A 9284-nucleotide genomic window follows, 5' to 3' on the forward strand; every position below is an offset into this window, starting at 1 on the left:
AATTAGTTTTTTTAAATGAAAGCAATTATTTTAAAGATTTAGATCTTCAATACCAATTGGCTTGGAGCTGAGTGCTACAGCCAGGGTAGGGAAGTCAGAAATGATTGAGAGACAAGCTAACGCAGTGTTTTGTCTTCTTGTGGGATTTGTTGATAATATGAAAAGTATAGAATATTGACAGTTTTATCCTTTAAACTAGTGGTTCCCAACCCGGGGCTGGGAGCTCCAAAAGGGGTCACAAGATAAAGCTAAGGAGTCATGAGATGATTAAAGGAATAGTTCAACATTTTGGGGAATAGATATGATTTGTTAATTAGTGAGTTTTTTGGTAGCTGGGTTTAGTCAGGCTCACTCTTTCCCCCGTTTCCAGGTCTTTATGGTAAGCTAATGCCACATTTCCAGGTACAGCACAAACTCTCATCGACTTGCTCTTTTTTGGTTTCCATTTGCAAAAGTTGTGGATAGTACCTGGTAGTTATTTTGGTACCACCTCAGTCGGTGGAGTTTGAGTGAGCTGAGCCGATACTAGAAGGTGGAGTTAAAACACTAAAGACCACTGATTCGCCATTTTTAAAAATGAAAAGTCAATAGTGACCGCAATTACTTTTATTTACTCGACCCAGACTTTTAAAAATGGCAGCCTGCAAAATTACGCACTACCTAACTGGAAAGGGAAAATCTTTAACCCATAATCCACTACACCTATAACAAGAGGTCACAAGTAGACATTGCTTCATTTTAAAGGGCGTGGACTGAAGTCAAAAAGGTTAGTGACCTCTGCTTCACACAACACATACAGTATATATGTATATATTTTAAATCTTCAAACCATTTCAAAAGGTCATGACCCCAACTAAACCCACAGCACACATACTCACACCTCAAGAGACTACATGCATATACATTACAGTACACAAACACATGCACAGGCTAAGGCAGAAAGCAAAATGTAGGATTATATATATATACACACACATACATATAAATAAATAAATAAATATATATATATATATATATATAGACATTCTGGCCGTTTCCCTCCAAAACTACATCACAGAGTTTCGTTAAATCAGGTTCTCTTTACACGCAACGAGGAACACAAGGGTGCATAGATTGCCTCCTCCACATATTTCTACTTCCCTTTTTTAAGACACTTGCTCTTTGTCTCCCTCCCTCTCTTCCTCACCCTCTGTCTCATTAGGCAGTATCTCAATTTGAGGAGGAGAGTGTTAAGCCAATCGGAGAGGGGAAGAAAGAGCAGAGGAAGGAGGGAGACGGTGAGAGGAGAGAGACAGAGAGGTTGCAGGAGGATGAGGGCAGAGATGAAGAGAGAGAGAGACAGAGGAAAAGGGAGGGCGATGGATGGATGGATGGATGGATGGATGGATGGAGGGAGGAAGGGAATAAATAGCTCTGGCGCACTCGTCCCCCATTACCCCGGGAGGGCACTGTCGCCATGGCAATGTGGCAGAAAAAGGATAGCACAAGCATGATGAGCTACACGCACGCACGCAAACACATACACACACACACACACACACACACATACAAATGAAAACTGTGATTCACACATATATCTGCCCACAATAACAGTTTCACGGAGACAGTTTTGACAAGTTCATACTTTCAAGCGGATGTGTGCACAAAGCACACACACTTACACCTTACCATGATTATTCACACACGAACACACACACACACACACACGCGTCGACAGTTTGCAGCAGAGACCAAGGTATGAAAGACAGACAGTACAAACAAACAAGAAGGTGAGGAAAAGGCATCAGAGAAAAAATGACAAAGGAGAACAGGAAAGCAATTTCTGGAAAAAAAATCAAGTATCAGTTTCCTGCTGTGACTTACATCACCCCTCAAATGTTTCCTCAGTTCTTTCTTTTTTTAAATTTTTATTCATGTATGTAATTATCTTGATTAAACCTGAATTGACTGATTTTTTTTAACTTGACTTGGGGGTGGCGCAACAAGTTGTAAACACAACATTGGCATAAGTTGTTGGTAACGTGTTAGCAAGTGGTCGCTTACTTACACTTCCAGCAGACACGGAGTCAAAGTACAATATTAACTCTCTTTCACCTCTGTTTTGGTCTCCACCAACTGAGGGGAATGTCTTTTTCCCTTTAGCTGCTGAATGCTCCCTGATGTTCTTCAGCTAGTCGGTAAATTTGTCTGTGAGTTTTTAGCAATTTTTCACAAAAAAAAGCTGACAGGTAGTCTATATCGACGTCTATATCTATATCGTTTCTTTTTTTTTTTAAGATTTATTTTTGGCCATTTTAAGCCTTTATTATATAGGACAGCTGAAGATGTGAAAGGGGAAAGAGAGGGGGAATGACATGCAGCAAAGGGCTGCAGGTCGGAGTTGAACCTGCGGCCACTGCGACAAGGACTGAGCCTTTGTGCACGGGCACACGCTCAACCAGGTGAGTTATCCTGGCGCCCCATATTTGTCTTTTTGTTCTCATTACACACTCTACAGCCATTTTAATTCCAAGACATTTCAATCTTAACCACAAATGTCAACCTCAGGGTGGCGCTAGAGGAAAAGTCAGGGCATAACCAAAGTCAGTGGGATGCATCCTCAAGAGACCATCCAATGGTTGCTGATATATATTTTAGTGTGGACCACAAACCGATGTAGCCATTGGGCCATGCGGCTATCATGGCTAAAATATTGATTAGTCCAAGTGTGATTGGATTTTGATTTGGTCAGATTGATCCCATCTAGTCTATCCAAGGTAAATAGTGGCCTCTGCTAGACCCCAATCATGTCTCTGTGACCCATGTGACTGGCAACAACAATGTGCTTTGGCAGGTTCAACCATATCAGTTTGTCCACAGCTGCAGAGACAGAGTTCAGTTCCCAGTTCATTAATGTTGAAGGATCTGTACTTTGCCAACAAACTAACCATGCCTGCTACAAACAACAGGCCTGTTTCAATAATGAAACTTCAATAATGTAAGATCCAACACATTACGGACTAGTGGAAAAACACTACTGAAAAATGTCGCCCCACTGAGTAAAACAAATCACCTAAAGTCAGTCGACTGGAGTTAAAAATGGTTTGAGCGTCGCTCTCGGGCCTTTGTTGCAGCACACTTATCATGAAAAGTTGTTTGGATGGCAAATGTGGTGGTTAATTAGCTTGAGAAATTTTGTGTGCATCCAGCCTGAGGGCAAAGCAGAGAATGAAAGAGGCTGTTCTGAGACAGCCAGCCCTCTGTAAACTCTTATGTAAGGCTGAAACTGCATCCTGTTTCTCTCAGCTACATTATTGATGCAGGCTTCTGTTACCACGCTGAGTGTGTTTGTGTGCACACGTGCCCGTGAACGCGTACACCTGTAAGTCACTACCTTGCCGAACAGTCTCTCACCTCTGCTGTTCTGTGGAAAGGGTGGTCTCCTCCAGCTGAGGTTTTGTCACTTTCTCTCCTCTCCTTTCCACCTCTCTGCTTGCTCTCTGGTTCTTTCTTCACCTCCTCTCTTTTTCCCATTTGTAATAATGTAAGACCCCTTCCTCCTCCTCCTCTTTCTCTCGGGCCTTCATTTCTCACTAACAGATGTTCTCGGCACCATGTGGGAGGGCATTCCTCTCCTCTGCTCTGAAAGTTTAAAGAAAAGAGACTTACTTCACGTAAAGAAGAATTTAAACAAGAACGATGGCAACACAACTCCTAACTCAGCCGTCTCAGAGTAACGCCTGTGTGTCATGCTTGACCTTGTAAAGAGGGTGTCAAGTTAAAGATCAGAGTGCTTTTGCCTTTTTATAAAACACATTGCCCCCAGCGTTACACAATATCTGAAAGGTCACAGAAGTGCATGCACACATGCAAAACATTGCATGACTGAGCAGCCAAGTCAACTTGGAGTCATATACAAAAAAGCACACACACGCACGCACGCAAGCACACACACACACACACACACACACACACACACACACACACCATCAGCAAAGTATGATGAATGCAGAAAGAGGAAATTGTATACCTGACTCCTTAAACCTCATGGGTTCAAAACATGCCAAACATGCCAAAAGAGCACTGTGGGAGTCCTCATGCAGGTCAAGAGTGAGGAAGAGATGCGAGGCAGAAGGAAGGGGACAGAGTGATATAGAGAGAGGAGTAAAAGGCATATAAGAAAAACAGGATAGAGTTGTTTTTATTTTTTGACTCTTCTTCCTTTTCCCTCCCGAGAATAAGAGTAAAGGCTGGCCCTCCGTAGAGTTTATGGGAATTAGGGAAAATGTCTGTTCATGAGTGAGTGAGTTTTACTTTTCCAACTAAAAACAGTAGCCCGAGCGGGGGGGACGACTGTGGATGGAGAGTGGGTTAAAAATATATGTGTGTGTGTGTGGCCATGTACTGACATGGTGGCTGGGTGCTGGATGCTGCAGTAAGGTGACCCACTTACACACAACTCCCCCGTCCTAAACACACACACACACACACACACACACACACACACACACACACACACACACACACACACACACACACACACACACACACGCCTCTGCACGCTCCTGAACACACTCGCACCTCACCCGCTGGAGACTGGAGGATGCTTTGGCCCCATTTCAGACAGTAATGTGTTTCAAGAGTTGTGGGGGGTGTGTGTATGTGTACAACTAATCTAGTACAGCCATTGACTCGGTGTACCGCCATGACATTCAGCAGAAAGGTCGACTCCTCGCTGGTATGCACGAGATAACAGGCCAGACACATCCATAGTCCTCCACAGACAGGGAGATGATACAAGATAACAACACACAAATGAAGAGGTGATGAACCTGAATTCATTTTCCATCCATTTCATTCAGTTATGAATATCTGAGTGGCATCCATTGTGGATAGGTGGCTCGCATGAAGCAATCAGCTCACTGGGAATTAACTCATTCACAACTTAGGGGGCTAAGTGTGAGCAGAAGTTAATGGGAGATGTATAATATCACCATCTAGTGGAGAAAATAAATCTACAGAATAATACCTACCCAACAAGAAGCTACAGTAAAAAGTCCATCATCAGTCAGTACCTCTAAATTGCTATGTGAAGTGTAATATTTTTAAATACCTTCCTGCAGTGAGGGTGCAATGCTCTTCTGAGTATATTGTGACAACAACATGACAGTTAGTACACGTTTAAAAAAAGAAAACAAACGTGAAGCATGACAGGTCCATTGCACATTATGAACTTCTGCTCTGACGAGCTGATATGTGCACAAGAACTGTCAAACTATAACTTTCTTGCTTCTGTTGGCTTTCCCCCTGACAGGCCTTTAAGTACTCTGACAGCTCTCCTTAAACATGCTGCTCCCAAGCCATTTGAAAAAAACTTTGTATCTGCGTTTTTTTCTCTCCTTCATCTTTTTCTTGTGAAGACTCTAGGCCATGTCACATGAATGTATGCTCCAAGCCTGTAAATGATGTGTACATTTGATTTTTTTTTTAAATTACCAAATTGTGTATATATTTGCATGCATTATGAATTACTGTTCTTAATGTGTGTGTAAAATGATTGAGAGATATATACTAATTGTGTATTTTATATTGATGTGATTATTTCCTATAGTATGCTGCCTGGAGAATGACCCTTTTTTGAGCCCCTGGAGGGTTTTTAGGCAATTTCTCCTTCACAAATTATATATTGTATCTTTATGTGTAAATAAAGAAACTAAACATCCATATACAACACTGCCACACACTCTACACTGATACAACCCGACACTAGGTTAGTCATGTTTGTAAATTAAGTACCGTGAATGCTTGAAAAGAAACAAAAATTGAATTTCAACTAAAAATGGCTTTGAGTGAATCCTACTTAAATAAGTTAAGATAGATCACTAATTCAAATTGAATGAGTATACTTTTAACTAAACATGCCATTGCTTTGTCATGTGTATTTCCCACCAAAATAAGTTCACCATTAAAAGTAGGATTTTTATATTGAAATTGTGCAAAACTTCCCCAAATTCCCAAGCTTAACGTCCCTTGGAAATTTACCAAAAACGTGCGGACCCTAGGTTGAATGAACAAAATCCACCTACCAGCATCTGTGAAGCTCAAGCGAGATAGGTTTTAGTTAGTGAGTTTTAAAAGTGCTGGGAGCTGATTTGGTTACATTTTGGACAGAGTCAGGGTTTCCGTTTCTAGAAGGACCAGATTGAATAACCATTTCATATAGGAGGATTTGAATGGGATGTTTTGTTTTTATATTTAAACTTCAACCAGAAGTTTTAACTGCTACCGCTCAGCCGGCCTCACCTGCTTAACGTGTGGCTGAAGATGTGATGTGAAAAACATGATGTCAGGTGTTCAGCTGGCCTGGTTTGACCAGATTTATTAAAAGACAAACACTCTGACTCCTGTACAAATGATTAACTGTGTAGTGGAACAACTTCAGCATCACTGCACAATTGGACACAGGGTAATGGGTACTACTGTAGGAGATGAGAGGAAAACACTTGGCTGCTGTACTAAATATGTAAATGTAATCAACCATCCAAAACCCATCATATGATTTGTCAGTGGAGCACGAGGTTTGGTGCTGCTGTGGGTCTTCATCAATGCAAACCACAGGTGAAAATGCTGCTTTAGCCAGCTGTGTTTATTATTTAAACATTTAGAATAATAATTCATTATGTCAGGTGGCACAGTGTGGAGCAGAGCGGGATGAAGTGGAAACAAAAAGATTTATTATGAAACAGCCCTGGTTCTGATTCATGTGACTGCATGCAGGGCCTCAGCGAGACAGTAAGTCATATGAACACAAGGGATAAACGCACTCAAATGTATTCAATTATAATGATCTAGTGTGCAGTGCAAACGTTTTTGAGGCCTGAACACATTTTAATTAAGGCATACTGGACCTCCGTAGGTGCCATTTCAAGAGTAACGGGGTAGCAGCACTGTTAGGCCCTGACAGCAAACCACATCAAGGTGGAGGGTGTCAGTGTACGAACAATAAAAGGTCCTATGACATGCTGCTTTTTGGATGCTTTTATATAGGCCTTAGTGGTCCCCTAATACTGTATCTGAAGTCTCTTTCCCGAAATTCAGCCTTGGTGCAGAATTACAGCCACTAGAGCCAGTCCCACAATGAGCTTTACTTAAGATGTGCCATGTCTGTGTCTGTAGCTTTAAATGCTATTGAGGAGGAAAGTGAGGGGGCAAGGTGGAGGGTGGGGGTATGGCCTTGACCAACTGCCATGCTTCGCTTGTTTTCAAGCCATGATGTCTCCCTCTTTCTCATGGGTGGGCCAAATTCTCTGGGCGGGCAAAGCAGAGAAAGGGGAGGTAACCTTCCTCCTCATGACATCATAAGGAGGAGATTCCAGATCGGCCCATCTGAGCTTTCATTTTCTCAAAGGCAGAGCAGGATACCCAGGACTTGGTTTACACCTATCGCCATTTATAGCCACTGAGGGGGACCATAGTAAATAGATTAACTCATATTAATGTTAAAGGAACACACCGACTTATTGGGACTTTAGCTTATTCACCGTAACCCCCGGAGTTAGACAAGTCGATACATACCCTTCTCATCTCCGTGCGTGTTGTAACTCTGACGCCCCCAGCGCTAGCTAAGCCTAGCACAGATCCTGGAGGTAACCGGTACCAACTAGCCTACTGCTCCGAATAAGACTATACAAATCACAACATTTAAATTACCCTGTTTACCACATAGTGGTACAGATCGGTGGCAGACTCGGTGAAAGTTTAATAAGGTCCGTGAAAACGGAGGGAGAACGAATTAATTGGTATCCAATCCTGCTATCTCCAACTTCTCCAAATACTCAGCTCTTTGTGGGCACCTACCAGATGTGCCCTCACCTCGACCGACAATGGCACGACAACTTGTTGCTCATAGTAGAAGCCATAAAGTACAGTTTATTTAGTGTTATGTATTTCTGAGAATAAACTTCCGCTCGTCTACGGCTAGAGGTGGGATGTGACTCATAAGACCGTATCATTTGTAAAACATACGAACAGACAAATCCCAAAAGTCAAATAGGTACAAGTTAACGTTATTTTATCACTGAATCAGAGCTGTCAGCTAGTTGGAATCTGTTAGCTAAACTAACTGTGCTTCCCGGCAGAGCTAGTGCTTGGGGCAGCAGACAAGGTTATAACGTGTAGGCAGCTGACAAGGGTAAGCTTCTCCTCGGCGAACTCTGGCGCTTTTGATGAATAAGCCAACCTCCCGTTAAGTCGGCATGTTCCATTGAAAAACCTCATTCATTTCATGACATGCGAACTTTAATCTGAAGCGTTTAAAGATCTATTTGGCCATTTAGAATAATAATTCATTATGTCAGGTGGCACAGTGTGGAGCAGAGCGGGATGAAGTGGAAACAAAAAAGATTTATTATGAAACAGCCCTGGTTCTGATTCATGTGACTGCATGCAGGGCCTCAGCGAGACAGTAAGTCATGTGAACACAAGGGATAAACGCACTCAAATGTATTCAATTATAATGATCTAGTGTGCAGTGCAAACGTTTTTGAGGCCTGAACACATTTTAATTAAGGCATACTGGACCTCCGTAGAGTGCCATTTCAAGAGTAACGGGGTAGCAGCACTGTTAGGCCCTGACAGCAAACCACATCAAGGTGGAGGGTGTCAGTGTACGAACAATAAAAGGTCCTATGACATGCTGCTTTTTGGATGCTTTTATATAGGCCTTAGTGGTCCCCTAATACTGTATCTGAAGTCTCTTTCCCGAAATTCAGCCTTGGTGCAGAATTACAGCCACTAGAGCCAGTCCCACAATGAGCTTTACTTAAGATGTGCCATGTCTGTGTCTGTAGCTTTAAATGCTATTGAGGAGGAAAGTGAGGGGGCAAGGTGGAGGGTGGGGGTATGGCCTTGACCAACTGCCATGCTTCGCTTGTTTTCAAGCCATGATGTCTCCCTCTTTCTCATGGGTGGGCCAAATTCTCTGGGCGGGCAAAGCAGAGAAAGGGGAGGTAACCTTCCTCCTCATGACATCATAAGGAGGAGATTCCAGATCAGCCCATCTGAGCTTTCATTTTCTCAAAGGCAGAGCAGGATACCCAGGACTTGGTTTACACCTATCGCCATTTATAGCCACTGGGGGGGACCATAGTAAATAGATTAACTCATATTAATGTTAAAAGGAACACACCGACTTATTGGGACTTTAGCTTATTCACCGTAACCCCCGGAGTTAGACAAGTCGATACATACCCTTCTCATCTCTGTGCGTGTTGTAACTCTGACGCCCCCAGCGCTAGCTAAGCCTA

This window comes from Sander vitreus, chromosome 2, assembly GCF_031162955.1.
Source record: "Sander vitreus isolate 19-12246 chromosome 2, sanVit1, whole genome shotgun sequence".
In the NCBI taxonomy this organism is placed as follows: Eukaryota; Metazoa; Chordata; class Actinopteri; order Perciformes; family Percidae; genus Sander; species Sander vitreus.